Here is a 17,096-nt window from a genome sequence, read left to right on the forward strand (position 1 = left end):
AGGAGCTGAGAATTACAAATGCATTTCAGATCACCTCTCGTTCCTCCTTTGCAAGTCCTGGTGATATTTATCCTTTCTTGGGGATATGGAGACGTTGGCAAAAAAAAAAATTGTCTTGGGTCTTCTAGAAACTAATATTGAGTCCTAATTTAATATCCACTAATAGATCTAACTAAACCAGAAGTCTGAAATTAAACTTAAAACTTTTTTAATTGAAATTATAGAAATTGAGAGCTAAAATGAGGCAAAGGTTATGAAACCAAGTGCTTTATATGATCAAGGAGACATTGTTATTTTCAAACTGAAACTGACAAGTGAATTAAGCTACTTAGTATATTTTTAAAATACATTTCTAACCTATTTTCAGTATTTTTTAAGATGACCAATTATATTTTTAGCATTGCTAATGCTAACACATATCATGATTAGAATTTGTATTTGAATAGATGGGATATATCATATGTCTGTTTTTATCTTTTATAGTTTGTTTTGTTTTGTTTTGTTTGTTTGGAGAAAGTATTAATATGCAATTTGAATTTTGGTGCGTATCAAATTCCACTAATGCTCTGTGGAAATTTTTCTGCACTTTATTAATGCATGTTTAAGATCACTTGTTAAATAGCACAGTGGCTATATTTTGTAAGAATGAGTGGTTGTATATATGTCAAAATTTGAACATGGGCCATTAACTCGAATTTAGTACTCTTCTTATACGTATAGAAAATTCTCTGCAGGACATTAACAAAAACACAAGAGGTAACATTTCACTTAATGGTGAAATTCTGGATTCTTCCCCTCAGGGTCAGAAATATGACAGGTTTTTTTGCTGGTTGTGTTTAATATTGTACTGGACATTCCAGCCTTGGCAGAATTAAGGCAGAAAATAAAACAAAGGCATGCAGGCTATGAAAGAAAGAAGTAAAAGGTTTTTTTTTTCAGATGTCATCATCTCGTATATAGAAAATCCTAAAGATATTAAATCCACATAAAAAGCTCAATCAAATTTCTATACGTTTGCAGCAAAAGATAAGAAAGCAATTCCCATTTACTGTATCATCAAAAATAATGAAGTGCCTGGGAATAACTTACAATGGAAAATATACACCTTACAACCTGAAAACTACGAAACATTGGTGATGGAAGGCGAAGAAGACCCCAGTAGGTGGAAAGACATCCGTATTAATCATTTAGAAGATTTCATGTTGCTGGCATAAATTAGTACTCACCAAAGTGATCTGCAGATTCATCGAAACCCCCGTCAAAATCCCAATGGCCCATTTCAGGAATGGAAAGCTTGATTCTAAAATTCATCTGGAATTGTAAGGAGCCAGGATAGATAAAACATTCTTGAAAAGGAAAAATAAAGCTGGAGGACTCCTGTGTCCATCAATAGACAAATAGGTCAACAAGTGTGGTCTCTGCATGCGTGGTAAGTCGTTCGGTCTTGTCCAACTCTTTGCGACCCCATGAACAGTAGCCCACCAGGCTCCTCTGTCCATGAGATTCTCCAGGCAAGAATACTGGAGTGGGTTGCCATGCCCTCCGCCAGGGGATCTTCCCCACTTAGGGATCGAACCCACGTCTCTTACTTCTCCTGCATTAGCAGGCGGGTTCCTTACCGCTAGTGCCAACTGGAAAGCCTGTGGTCTCTACGTGCAGTAGAATAGTATTCAGCCATAAAAGAAATGAAGAATTACCTCACGCTACTCTTTGGATGATTCTTCAGAACATTATGCTAAATGAAGAAGCTGGTCACCAAAGACCACATATGGTGGGATTCTATTGATGGGAAATGTCTAGAATGTGGAAATCCATAGACACATTCAGTGCATTTGTGATTGCCTGGGGAGAGGGGTAATGAGGAATTCCAGCCAAAGGTTACAGGTGTTCTTTTGGAGATGTTGAACATACTCTAAAATTTCTTGTGATGATTGAGCAATTCTTCTGCTGTACTAGCAATCATTGATTTCTACTTGAAATGGGTGAATTGTGAGGCATTGGGATTAGATCTCAATAATTATATCTTAACAGGCTTCCCTTGCGGCTCAGCTGGTAAGGAATCTGCCTGCAATTCGGGAAACTTGGGTTTGATCCCTGGGTTGGGAAGATCCCCTGGAGAAGGGAAAGGCTACCCACTCGAGTATTCTGGCCTGGAAAATTCTGTGTACTCTATCGTCCATGGGATTGCAAGAGTCGGACACACTGAGTGTAAATATCTCAGTAAAGATGTGATCAAAAAAAGAACACTCAAACAAAAATGTGATGGAAGTCAGAGTAGCTTGGCTCACTTTTTATAGTTGATTCCATTCTCAGTGTTTAAGTTTTCCTCTTCTAGCATGAAGTTTATATTAAGCTGAGACAGAGGACAAATTGAGGAAACTTTAGCCTCTTACTTTTGGGGGAACAAGTGAATCAATTGTTTTCCTGCTTGGATGTAGAGGGAAAATTTCCTGTTTGAGAGTATGGAGTTGAGTCACAGGATGAATTGATGATCGTATGTGTAGAGAGCGATTCTTTATTCAGCCCGCTGTGCTGAGGGCTTTTGATGACACTAACTAAACAAACCAAGAGAAGCATCCTCAGCCTTGAATCCGCTATGACTAGGCTGAGAGATGCATCTTGTTAAAATGTCTCTTTTAGTTTCCCAAGGAGATCCAACCAGTCCATTCTGAAGGAGAGGAGCCCTGGGATTTCTTTGGAAGGAATGATGCTAAAGCTGAAACTCCAGTACTTTGGCCACCTCATGCGAGGAGTTGACTCATTGGAAAAGACTCTGATGCTGGGAGGGGTTGGGGGCAGGAGGAGAAGGGGACGACAGAGGATGAGATGGCTGGATGGCATCACGGACTCGATGGACATGAGTCTGCGTAAACTCTGGGAGTTGGTGATGGACAGGGAGGCCTGGCGTGCTGCGGTTCATGGGGTGGCAAATAGTCGGACATGACTGAGCGACTGAACTGAACTGAACTGACTGTAAATCTGGAATGGCCAAATCAGTAAGTCAATATTGTGCCTAGGTTTCTGCCTTGATTTGAAAGCTGTCTCCACTTCAGCCCCATACTTGTGAAATGAGCCCTGCTCCCTTCTATTATAGAATTTCTACCCTGCTATTTAAATCTCTATAAGGAAAATATAAGCCATAGGTAAATAAATGGAAATGTAAATATATGTCATCTATCAGCTCTCTGAATATACACAGATATTATTTAGTATATGTTAGTCACTCAGTCGTGTCCGACTCTCTGCGACCCCATGGACTGTAGCCCGCCAGGCTCCTCTGTCCATGGGATTCTCCAGGCCAGAATACTGGAGCGGGTTGCCATTTCCTTCTCGAACCTGGATCAAACCTGGTTCTCTGGCATCACAGGCAGATTTTTACCATCTGAGCCAGCAGGGAAACTTGAGCTCTATTTAGTGTAGAGTCTGTCTTTATGTAGTATAGAGCTAGCCACGCCATGGACTGTATCCCGGCAGGCTCTTCTGTCCACGGGATTTCCTAGGCAAGAACACTGAAGTGCGTTGCCTCCAGGGGATCTTCCTGACCCAGGGATCAAATCCGGGTCTCCTGCATTGCAGGCAGCTTCTTGGCTATCTGAGGCACCAGGAAAGCCCATGCCTAAAGCCTGCATATAGTTATCATCAGTTCAGTTCAGTCGCTCAGTCGTATCTGACTCTTTGCGACCCCATGGACTGCAGCACGCCAGGCCTCCCTGTCCATCGCTAACTCCCAGAGCTTGCTCAAACTCATGTCCATTGAGTCGGTGATGCCATCCAACCGTCTCTTCCTCTGTCGTCCCCTTCTCCTCCTGCCCTCAATCTTTCCCAGCATCAGGGTCTTTTCAAATGAGTCAGCTCTTTTCATCAGGTGGCGAAAGGATTGGAGTTTCAGCTTCAGCATCAGTCCTTCCAGTGAACACCTGGGACTGATTTCCTTTAGGATGGACTGGTTGGATTTCCTTGCAGTCCAAGGGACTCTCAAGAGACTTCTCCAACACCACAGTTGAAAAGCGCCAGCTATCATACAGACTAACAAAATATACACACACACACACACACACATATATGTATGTACATATTCACATATATATCTTCCCTTGATGGCTATATCTCTACCTCACAATTACTTGATAAGCGTACCGTCTCTTCCTCCCTGATTTAGGTTCTTCTCTGTATAGTGTATTCAGTTCCTCTCTGTATGTCTGTCTACTTATGCCCTCTGTCCTGTCTCTTGCTCTCTGTGTATACTCCGGTGCCAATGTCAAGCAGCTCTAGTAAATGTAGCTTTATTGTACGTCTGAACGTCTTGAGGGGCAGACCCTTCCTTATTAATCTGAGATGCAGCTTTTCTAGTTGCAGAGAAATCCTATTGGCATTTACATTGAGATTGCCTTCAATTTACAAATTAATTTAGGGTGACGGACGTGGTTATAATCCCAAGTCTTCTTTGCCAAGGAAGAAATAACAGGCTTTTCTACTTATTTAATTCTTATTTATGTCAATAACGTTTCAACACCTTTCTCTATATATATTGTATGTGGCTTGTTAAGTTAATTTTGAGGTGCTTTATCTACTATTTAGTTATTTGGTAATGAGTTACCTTCCTGTCAGTTTATTCTCTAACGTATTATTACTCATATATGGGGGAAATACTGAATTTCTGTGCTAATTTCATAAATACCCATGTTCTTTTGTTGTCTTAATATCACTTTTTTAAGATTTTCCAGTTGATTCTCTGAAGATATTGTTATAAAACTAACCTGTCCAAAAATAATGACTTCACCTCCTTTTTCATAATGGGTACACATTTTACTGCATTCTCTCACGTGTTCCGTTCGATAGCAATTCTACAGCAACATCAAGCATTACTATTCTTAGCCATCGCGAAAGGGAATAAATAAATTGTGGTCTCTCAAAGGCTCGAGACAGGGAGGTAGATATGCAACAACAGGCAAACTGGTGAAGCTGCAGAAAGAAATGAAAAATGAGTGTCGTGGTCCTCTCGGCCTGGGAAAGAATCTTGACTGTGTCTGCTGGCCTGAGTCAGCTTTGTGGCTTTTGTCTCTTCAGTGGCTTATTTTCCACTCCCTTCTCCGCACCTATTTGCTGGCGTCAAGCTCTGTGACGGCACCCCTTGCCAGCATTATGACCCTGGAGCATCTCCTTAGCTTTTCTAGGCTTCCTTCGCCCAGGACAAGGGGGTCTGTCATTTCTTCGTAAATGCAGGTTCCACGTTCAGTCTGCAGACGAGGGTCTCTGGAAAGTTTCTTCTATTCAAGCTAAAGGCTACTTCTTCCCTCTAGCTTTCCATCATTTCCTGTCTTTATGGCAAATTTTAAGGACGGAGAGTACAGTGGACATGTCTTTTCCTCAACCACCTTTGGCCAGAAACTTAAATGCTTGTCAACCAAACCCGTATAAGCAAAGGCATTTTGCATAAACTCAAGGACTCATTAAGAACAATGCTTTCAAAAGTCTAGATTCCTGGCACGGGCCAGACCTCTGGGAGCTGAGGCCCCCTTTTTATTGGAACGAATCTCTGAGCTGAGTGACAGGAAAGATAACTCAGATGACCTTGTCCGTTCCCTCACCCCTGCAAATTCCAGTGACCGTTTTAGAAAGCATCATTCTCTAGATGGTGTCAAATGCGTGCATTTTAAAAAGAAAAAAAAAAAAGTAAAGCAAGACAGTGACTCTATTTACTAAACGATTATGCTGGGAAAGCATATGCTGGCTAAATGATTACCAAGGAAAGAAGTTGTGGGGTGTTGTGCTTGGATTTTCTGTGTTCTAAGTCCTCTGGTATCTCTCAGTAAATATCTCCTCTTCCTCACATTCTAGGGGTCGTATCTAGCAAAAGAGTTTTGCCCATAGGTCAGCAAAGAACTAAGTGGTGAAGGTCTTCAGCTCAGTAGATTATTTATAGATTTTTGATTCAAAGCTAATAGCACTAATTATTAATAACTATTTTGCAGCACAGAACTGCTGTTAAGGAAATAATTTTCATGGAGATATATATATATATATATTTATATTTAATTTGACTATGCCCAGGCTTTGTTGTAGCACACAGGATCTTTAGTTGTGGCCTGTGAGATCCAGTTCCCTGACCAGGGGATTGAACCTGGGCCCCTGCATTGGATGTGCAGAGTTTTAGCCACTAGACCAGCAAAGAAATCCATATGTGTGTTTGTGTGTGTATATATATAGAGAGAATGACGTCACCAGACTTTGCCAGTCAGTAAGTCAACTCTGAAAAAGTAAGGGATAAGAAAGTAAAGTGTTAGTTGCTCAGTTGTGTCCGACTTGGTGACCCCATGGCCTGTAGCCCACCAGGCTCCTCTGGCCATTGAATTCTCCAGGCAAGAATACCAGAGTGTGTAGCCATTCCCTTCTCCAGGGGATCTTCCTGACCCAGGGATCGAACCCAGGTCTCCTGCATTGCACGTGGATTCTTTACATTCTGAGCTACCAGGGAAGCCCCTAACACATGAGAGGGTCTGATCAGTTCAGCTCAGTTGCTCAGTCGTGTCTAACTCTTTGCAACCGCAGAGACTGCAGCACGCCAGGCCTCCCTGTCCATCACCAACTCCCGGAGTTCACTCAGACTCATGTCCATCGAGTCAGTGATGCCATCCAACCATCTCATCCTCTGTCGTCCCCTTTTCCTCCTGCCTTCAATCTTTCCCAGCATCAGGGTCTTTTCCAATGAGTCAACTCTTGGCATCAGGTGGCCAAAGTATTGGAGCTTCAGCTTCAGCATCAGTCCTTCCAATGAATATTTAGAACTGATCTCCTTTACGATGGACTGGCCTGGTCAAACGATCAAGTGACCAGATCACTGGCCTCATCTGATCATTCAGATCAAATGAATGAGAAAGGATGAAGAAAAAGGATAAAGGCAGAGGTCACCGAGCTCAACCCTAAGCTGAAAATAGACCATATTTCTACCATGTGAGATGGAGACCCCTGGCCGTGGGTTGTACAACTACATGAGTTTTACATCTGCAGCCGTGTTGACATGTGAGTTGACTACAGGTACTGCGTGCTTCTTGATTCAACTGCCAACATATGACCAGAGTCCCTGTCAGTCTTGTTTCTCGAATTGCTTGCGAGTACCAAGTTCAGGGAGAAAGCAATTTCCACCTCACAATCCACGTTCTCCATGTTTCTCTTTCATCATCGCTTAGTTGCCAAGTCATGTCCGACTCTTGAGACCCCCATGGACTATGGCTTCGCCAGACTCCTCTGTCCATGGGGATTCTCCAGGCCAGAATACTGGATTGGGTTGCCATATCCTTCTCCAGGGGATCGTCCCTATCCAGGGATTGAACCCGGGTCTCCTGCACTGCAGGCAGATTCTTTAGCGACAGAGCTACAAGGGAAGCCCAGATTGAACAGAACCTGTTTAGTCATGATAAAGATGTGACTACAGTGTAACATTTAAGGAATATTGAAGGGAGCAACTTTCCTGTTCTTGTTGTTTATGGCATCATGGTCATTCACTGGAAAGACGATCGTTCATTCCAGGTGAATTTCACTCAGAATGCCGTGGGCTGAGTTGGATACTTGTAAGTCTGTACAGAATAATTCTTAGAGAGACAGGGGGTGTTGGCCGTGATGTCGGTACCACTCCATGCAGAAGAACCAACCTCTGGAAGGAATGTTCTCCTCCGTAATGAAGGGAGACAGGGAGAGTGGCATTTTATTTGTCTTCTGAAGGTAGATGCTCTCAGACCAGTCAAAGCCTGGAGGGATGAGTTAACTCCAGAAGGGAGAGACTGTAAGGCAAGAACAGAGGTCAGAATCAAGGAAAAGTCCTTTAAAAAGTGCAACTCCCACTTTTCATGGAGGTGCAAAATCTGGGCTCCCATTGTAACTAATTCAAACAGCGCCCAGTAACTCAGAGCAAAGGTTCTTAAGCAACTGGGTGACCTCTCCCATCGTTCAGCTTCATTATGTTCAAAAACGGAACCAGGCATGTCTTCTTTACAAATTATTGCTGGTTTAGTCTCTAAGTCATGTCCGACTCTTGCAAGCCCAGGGATGCACACGAGGCTCCTCCATCCATGGGATTCTCCAAGGCCAGAATACTGGAGTGGGTAGCCATTCCCTTCTCCAGCCATTCCCTTCTCCAGGGGATCTTCCCCACCCAGGGATCGAAGCCAGGTCTCCTGCCTCGCAGGCAGATTCGTTACCTGTTGAGCTATGAGGGAAGCCCCTACAAATTATTACCTTGTTCATAATTTTCATTCTTTTTATTATTTGGCTGTGCTCGGCCTTCACTGCTGCATGGGCTTGATTCTAGTTACAGCGAGCTGAGGGGTGGGGGTTTGGGGAGTTGGGGGTAGTTGGTGGGTAGGGGGTGGTGCTGCTCTCATTGTGGAATGCGGGCTTCTTACTGTGATTATTTCTCTTGCTGCAGATCACAAATTCCAATGCTTGTGGGCTTCAGTACCCGTGGCTTCTGGACACTTAGAACAGGGGCTTAATAGCTGTGGCCCACGGGCTTAGCCGCTCCGAGGCATATTGGATCTTTCCCGACCAGAGATCGAACTCGTGTCTCCTGCATTGGCAGGTGGATTCTTTACCACGGAGCCACCAGGGAAGCCTAGAGGTCGTTTCTCAAGGTTGAAATGGACCATGTTTGAGAAGCTTCCGGTTCACCCCCAACTGGTTCAGAAAGTAGAAGTGTCTTCTTTCCCCGCACCCCCTGCAACTCGGTTCAGAAATGCTGATGTGCTTTGATCCTATGCTTAGAAGCCACATCAGGTACTTTTCTGATGCTAATTGGATTTGAAACCGGACCTTCTTCTCCATGATGAGGCTCGGCTGCGGCTGCGTTGATACCCTCTCTGCAGACATCAGGCTTTTATAGCTCTTACCTCACTGAAGATCCTCTCTCCCCCAGAGGGGATGTTCTTCAATAATTAATGGCTGCAAGAGAAACGTTGTATCATTCTTGCTTGGAATGCACTGAGATAATGCTCTCGGCAGTGTGTAAACAGACTCATGATCATGACTTGCTTTCCCTGCCTTTGGAGAGCTTAAACTGTATCTGTGGCATGCTGTCCCTGTATACGCACCTTTAAGGAACATCCCCCTAGGATGAGCGGGAAGGTGTCTTGTGAGGGACGATATATCTCTGAAAAGAGAGCTGGTCTTGAGGGACACGGGTGGGAAAGCAAGATGGACCAAAGCTTTAGATGGAAGGGACCTTCCTCTTGTTTTATTTTTCAGTTTAAATAACAGATACTCATCTTCTCATAATTCTGGAAGCCAGATGTTCAGGATTAAAATGTTAGAGGCTGTATTTCTTCTTTCATTTCAACTCAAGGTACAATCAACATATCGTATTCATTTTTATTTTTTTCAATTCAAGGAGTAATCACTATATCATATTTGTATGAGATGTACAACACAATTATTTTTTAAGGATTTCTCTTTTGTATTTACCCCGATGCTGCGAAAAATTGAGGGCAGGAGGAGAAGGGGCAGACAGAGGATGAGATGGTTGGATGGCATCATCAACTCAGTGGACGTGAATTTGAGCAAACTCCCAGAGTTGGTGAAGGACAGGGAGGCCTGGCATGCTGCAGTCCGTGGGGTCGCAAAGAGTTGGACACAACTGAGTGACTGAACAACAACAAATTTCTCTCCACCATGTCTTAGCTGTGGCGTGCAAAAACTAGTTCCCAGAGCAGGGATTGAACCCAGGCCCTCTGCATAGTGAGTGTGGACACTAGCCCACCACGGAAGTTCTCATGATGGTTTGATATGTGTATATATTGTGACAGGCTTCCCTGGTGACTCAGATGGTAAAGAATCTGCTTGCAATGTCAGAGACCTGCGTTCCATCCCCAGGTTGGGAAGATCCCCTGGAGGAGAGCATGGCAACCCACTCCAATATTCTAGCCTGGAGAATCCCCATGGACAGAGGAGCCTGGTGGACTACAGTCCTTGGGGTCGCAAAGAGTCAGACACGCCTGAGCGACTAAGCATATACATTCTGACATTGTGACTACCAGAGGTCCAGTGAACATCCATCACCTCACATAGAGATTTTCTTTTTCTTGTGAAGTTTTATGATCTTACTGTCTTAGCGACTTTCAGATACAGAATTATCTTGTTAACGGTTCCCTCCATGCTGTATGTAGTTCATCTCCAGGACGAGTTTTTCATTTTTGTAATGTTTTAAATTTTGTTTCATTGAAGGATACTGGATTTACAATGTTGTTTTAAATCTGTTCTATAGCAAAGTGACTCATATATATATATAGTTGCAATAAATATAATTTTTAATATTCTTTTCCATCGTGATTTATCACAGGAGATTGAATATGGTTCCCTTAAATGTGCAGTAAGACCTCATTGTTTATCCATACTGTGCATAATCATTTGCATCTCCTGACCCCAAACTCCCGATTATTTCGTCTCTTATCTCTCACCTGCTCGGCAACCACAAGTCAGTTCTCTATGTCTGATACACAGCCTGTTTTCTGGTTTGTAGATGAGTTCCCTGTGTTATATTTTAGATGTGGCTAGATTTTTACACATCCCCAGCATATGATACTTTATCTCTGATGAATTTAAGATCTGATGGCACGCGTTACCTTAGGGATGTCACGGACTGCAGTGAATCTTTTTCGGACTGGAGTGAATCTTTGAAAGCTCTTCTGTTTATTTTTTCCTTTGGCGGAAATACAACCGCCTACGGAAATCAACGACTCTTTACCAGTCATAAAAAAATGATTGGGTGTGGCCTGTGTCTATGTCACAGATAAGCTCATTTGTGTCCTTTTTTAGATTCTACATGTAATGGATACCATAAGGTGTTTGCCTTTTTCTGACTTACTTCACTTAATATGATCGCCTCTGGGTCAATCCATATTGCTACAAATGGCATTTCATTCCTTTTTTATGGGTGAGTAGTATTCCATTGTATATGTATACCATATAGATAGATACCACATCTTCTTTATTCATTTCTCTGTGGATAGACATTTAGATCGCTTCCACATCTTGGTGTCTTGGCTGCTGTGCATAGAAGTGCTGTGAACATAAGGATATCTTATCTTTGTGAACTATAATTTTTTCAGGATATCTGTTCAGGAGTGGGATTGCTGAATCATGTGTGTGCATGCTCACTGGCTTCGGTCGTGTCTGACTCTTTGCAACCCCATGGACTGCAGCCCTCCAGGCTCCTCTGTCTGTGGGATTCTCCAGGCAAGAATACTGGAGTGGGTTGCCATCCCCACCTCCAGGGGATCTTCCAAATGCAGGGATCAAACCCACATCTCCTGTGTCTCCTGCACTGGCACGCAGGTTCTTTACCTTAGTACCCCCAGGGAAGCCCCTGCTGGATCATATGGTAGATCTCTTTTTAGGTTTTTAAGGGCGATCCATGTTCTTCTCCATCGTGGCTGTACTAGTTTGCATTCCCACCAGCAGTGTAGGAGGGTTCCCTTTTCTCCACACCCCCGCCAGCGTTTGTTATTTCTAGCCTTTCTGACGTTGGCCGTTTTCACCACCGTGAGTTAGTACCTCACTGTGGTTTTGATTGGCCTTTCTCTGATCATTTGCGATGTCTGAGCACATTCACGTGGCCCCCTTGACCATCTGTCCATGTCTTCTTCGGCCCTTTTTTCGATTGCCTTGTGTCTTTTGTTGCTGTCATTGTTGAGTTGTATGAGATGTTCATGTATATTTGGAAATGAAGCCCTTGTTGCTCCCATCACTTGTGAATATTTTCTCTCATCAGGACTGGCTTATTTTATGACGGAAAGTGTGTACTTTTAGTCCCCTTCATCCACTGTAGATGTCTTTGTCCATGCAATTTATTTCACTTAGCCTATTGCCCTGAACATCCATCCATGTGGTCTCAAATGGAAGTGTTTCTTCTTTGTCGTGAATGATAGTCCTGGGTGTGTGTGTTGTGTGCTCCGTGTGTGTGTGTGTGTGTGTGTGTGTGTGTGTGTGTACAGCTTTCCTGGTGACTTAGCAGTAAAAACAATCTGCCTGCAAGGCAGGAGAGGCAGGAGATGTGGGTTTGATCCCTGGGTCGGGAAGATCCCCTGCAGGAGGGCATGGCGACCCACTCCACTATTCTTGCCTGGAGAATCCCATGGACAGAGGAGCTTGAAGGGCTACAGTCCATGGGGTTGCAAAGAGTTAGACACGACTGAGCACACACACACACACACACACACACACACACACACTGTGTGTACATATATATATATATACATTTCTTTTATCCACCCATCAGTGGACACTTGAGTTGTTTCCATCCATAATCATTATTCTGTTTTCTGCTCATTGCTTCCCGCTGGGCTTTCTTTATGTTAACCTTTATTTCTTTACTTTTGGTCGTCGTGGGTCTCCATTGCTGTGCGTGGGCTCTGTCTAGCTGTCCCCAGCAAGGGCTGCTGTTGGTCATGGAGCATGGGCCGTAGGGCACACAGGCTTCGGGAGTTGTGGCCTGTGGGCTCAGTAGTTCCATCTCACGGGCTCGAGAGCAGAGGCTCAGTGGTTGCAGTGCACGGGCTCAGCTGATTAAAGCACGTGGTACCTTCCCAGACCAGGGACTGAACCCGCGTTCAATCTCCTGCAGTGGCAGGTGGATTCTTTACCACTGAGCCGCCATGGAAGCCCCATAATCCTTATTAGGGAACTCTTACTGTGATGCATTTAGAAAAGCCTCTGAGAGGCCCTGGGATTATGTATTAGTTTCATTGCTTCCTAGTTGGGCGTTCCCAGTTGAATTACCCTGCTTGTTGGTTGTGTATGTCATCTGCTCAGTCGTGTCCAACTCTCTGCAACCCCCTGTGGACTGCAGCCCGCCAGGCTCCTCTGTCCATGGGCTTCTCCAGGCCAGAATACTGGAGTGGGTTGCATCTTCTTCTCCAGAGGTCTTCCTGACCCAGGGCTCAAACCCACGTCTCCAAATCATTTCCTGCATTGCAGGCAGATTCGTTACCACTGAGACACCAGGAACGCCTCCATTGGTTGTAGGTTTTAGAACCCTGACTAGCAAACGGTAACTTAATGTCAGTGCGAGTTCTCCCCTCAGTCAGGGATTTAGAGAGGTTTGTTGAGCAACTGATAAGAGCTGGCTGGATGTGAAGGAGGTACAAGTGGGGAAGATCCTGCCACTTTTTGTGAGGTCTTCCTGTTGGTGGGGAAGATGCTCCCATAAATGACAAATGTGTTTTCTAAGTATAAGTAGTTAAAACACCTCAAGTGTGAACTGCTGCTGCTACTGCTAAGTCGCTTCAGTCATGTCCGACTCTGTGCGACCCCATAGACAGCAGCCCACCAGGCTCCTCCATCCATGGGATTTTCCAGGCAAGAGTACTGGAGTGGGGTGCCATTTCCTTCTCCAATGCATGAAAGTGAAAAGTGAAAGTGAAGTCGCTCAGTCGTGTCCAACTCTTAGTGACCTCACAGACTGCAACCTACCAGGCTCCTCCATCCATGGGATTTTCCAGGCAAGAGTACTGGAGTGGGGTGCCATTTCCTTCTCCAATGCATGAAAGTGATAAGTGAAAGTAAAGTTGCTCAATCATGTCCGACCATTAGCGACCCCATGGACTGCAGCCCACGAGGCTCCTCCGTCCATGGGATTTTCCAGTCAAGAGTACTGGAGTGGGGTGCCATCGCCTTCTCTGAAAGTGTGAACAAAGGACTCCAAAAGGTGAACCTGGAGAGATAAACAGGTGAAGCAGTTGACACTGGGTTCACAGGATAACACGAGGATTAGGATAAAACTCTGCTGCGTTAAGCAAAGGTTGAAATCTGCAGAGGAATGCAGGCAAGCTTTCTTCTGGAGTGGACTGGAGCCACAGAGACTGTTGTGGAAAGACTGCTGTGAGATGTTAAATACAGAATCGGATTGCTTACGAGGCATCAGAATAGCAACAGGCAAGGAAGGGGTAGGCTGGGATGGTTGACTAGCACAGGGAGGTAGAGAGAGATTTTGCTGAATTCAGAAATGCTCCACCAACATGATGATCTGCTTTGAAACAGGTAAAAAGAGACAGCAAAAGCTGGAGAAATCAACTCAGGGATATGGCAGACAGGTGGAGATGGTTCATGTGAAAGCAAAGAAATGGGATCAATTTTTTTTTTCTTTTTTCTTTTTTTGTGAAATGAAAGGAATTTAGTAGATTTCTTTAGGCTAAAGAGCCCTCCAGAACTGTCACTTTAAAATCCAAATAATACAGTTGACACTTAAGAAAATAAAGACCAACGGAAGATGGGAAAATATTGTATACGTCATAGAAGACATTTTCCTGAGCTGACAAAATAATTTTTATAAATGTTTTAATTTATTTTAATTGGAGGCTAATTACTTTACAATATTGTGGTAGCTTTTGCCATACATTCACATGAATCAGCCATTTAAGCTGACAGAATAATTGAGTTTGGTGACTTGAGAAGGCTTACCAAGAATTTCATGGAAAAGGCAAGAATCGTCTGTATGCGTTCAAGCAGGAAACACACATAACCTAAAAAATGGAAAGGACAAAACAGATTATCCTCAAGGTTTATTTTTTTTTCTCCCGCAACAAATGCCATAAGATAATTTAAAAATAATGCAGAGCCTTGAAGCAAAATGGTTGCAGAGTGTCATTTTCCTTCAATCCAAAATTGAAGCTCATTTGTGAAAGTAAAACAAACGGAGGGTGAAAAAAAGGTCAGTGATTTAAATGTTGCCTGTTGGTTCGCATGGAAATAAATCACATCGACTCAATGGGTTATATATACGAAAACATAAAAAGCGTATACAAAGTCAGAAGATGTAAATACTGTAGTAAGTATTACATTCAATTATAAATATGACAGTATATCCAGATGGGCTTGCAAATATTCTGGGATGAAAAACAGACATGACATAGTACTTGTTTTATTCGTGGGGACTTACAATGATGCTTCCCCCTTGAGTTATCTGACATGTAAAGCATTCCACACTTAACCTGCATTCATTTAATGCTGGAAAACAGAACTTTAATATTTGATTTATTTATGCTTTATTTATCAGCAGTTAACAGATGCTCATACGGCCTTCAAAAGAAAGATCCCTATTGATGCTTTTGAACTGTGGTGTTGGAGAAGACTCCTGAGAGTCCCTTGGACTGCTAGGAGATCCGACCAGTACATCCTAAAGGAAATCAGTCCTGAATATTCATTGGAAGGACTGATGCTGAAGCTGAAACTCCAACACTTTGGCCACCTGATGTGAAGAGCTGACTCATTGGAAAAAACCCTGATGCTGGGAGGGATTAGGGGCAGGAGAAGAAGGGGAGGACAGAGGATGAGATGGTTGGATGGCATCACAGACTCAATAGACATGGGTTTGTGTAAATTCTGGGAGTTGGTGATGGACAGGGAGGCCTGGTGTGCTGTGGTTCATGGGGTTGCAAAGAGTTGGACACGACTGAATGACTGAACTGAACTGAAATGAGGACTTCTCTGGCGGTCCAGTGGTTAAGACTTAGTCTTCCAACGAGGGGGTTGCAGGTTCGATCCCCAGTTGGCAAGCAAAGCTCCCACGTGTCTCACAGCCAAAGAGCAAGACAAAAGACAAAACCGGGACTATATTGTATCAAGTTCAGTAAAAAATGGTCCACACCAAAGAAATAATAAAATAAAAATGAAGATTATGCTACTTTCAAGGTGTTCACACCTAGAAGGGAAGTTGGACCCGGATGTCAGGATGTCACTGATTTAACATGATGAACGCCTGTCCACTTCTTCATTCCTTTTGACACTGCCAGATCCTGCCCTTTTTGTCTCACTGCTGGTCCTTTCCTGCTGATTACCAGTCCCCTTTCCGTTCCCTCTCCTTTCCTTCCTGATGTCCCTCTCCAGTCTTCCTGCCAACTCCTATGTCTGGGCTTTTTCACCATCTTGCATGCCATCAACCCTTTCCGACCTCCCGCTCCTTCAATATTCTTGCAGATCCAGCTGCCACGCCTCCATATCTCATTTGCAAACAGCTGTCCAGTTGAGAGTTCTGAAAAGGGCGTATTTCTGGCCTGGTTCACCCCTGCACACGATCCCACATCTGAGGTAGGTATGCTCGGTCATGTCTGACTCTTTTGCAGCCCCAATGGACTGTAGCCCGCCAGGCTCCTCTGTCCATGGGCTTCCCCAGGCAAGAAAACTAGAGCGGGTTGCCATGCCCTTCTCCAGGGGATCTTCCCGACTCAGGGATTGAACCCATGTATCCTGGGTCTCCCACATCGCCAGGCATGTTCTTTGAGTCACAGGGGAAGCCCACATCCGAGGTGTCCAAACTCTCCTTTCCTCTTGGGTGACTGCCTCCACTGGTCCTGCCAACAGCATTCAAGGCATTAAAACAGCACTGCTCATCCCAAGTCCTTCATATAGGAGGTGCAGACAGGGCCATGAGCTTGTCATTCCCTGAGAGTGAAAAATCAATGGAGGAAAACCAGTGACCATTTTAATAACAGACATTTAGTTAATTGCTAGTACTCAAACCTGTATCATTCTGCTGCTGTTTAAGACATCGCACGGCAGGGGATGGCAATGAATCTTGGCTTCACTTCACATCTAACTCTCTTCTCTCCTCTTTCTCCCCCGCCTCTGGAAACCATTGGAAGATTCTGAAAAGCATATGTTGATTAGATTCATGAATTCCTGAAAATGACTATAATACTCGTTATTGAATAATGTGCTGTACTCTCTTCATTCATTTAATTACTGCAGAGCTCTCCAGTACTTTGGCCACCTGATGAGAAGAGCCAATTCACTGGGAAAGACCCTGATGCTGGGAAAGATTGAGGGCGGGAGGAAGGGGACGACAGAGGATGAGATGGTTGGATGGCATCACCGACTCGATGGACATGAGTTTGGGTGAAATCTGGGAGTTGGTGATGGACAAGGAGGCCTGGTGTGCTGCAGTTCATGGGGTCGAAAAGAGTCAGACACGACTGAGTGACTGAACTGAACTGAACTGAACTGAACTTATAGCTCAGATTGTAAAGAATCTGCCTGCAGTACAGGAGACCCAGGTTCAGTCCCTGGGTCAGGAAGATCCCCTGGAGGAGGGAATTGCAACCCACTCCTGTATT

The sequence above is a fragment of the Bos indicus genome, chromosome X, assembly GCF_029378745.1.
Source record: "Bos indicus isolate NIAB-ARS_2022 breed Sahiwal x Tharparkar chromosome X, NIAB-ARS_B.indTharparkar_mat_pri_1.0, whole genome shotgun sequence".
NCBI classification, from domain to species: domain Eukaryota; kingdom Metazoa; phylum Chordata; class Mammalia; order Artiodactyla; family Bovidae; genus Bos; species Bos indicus.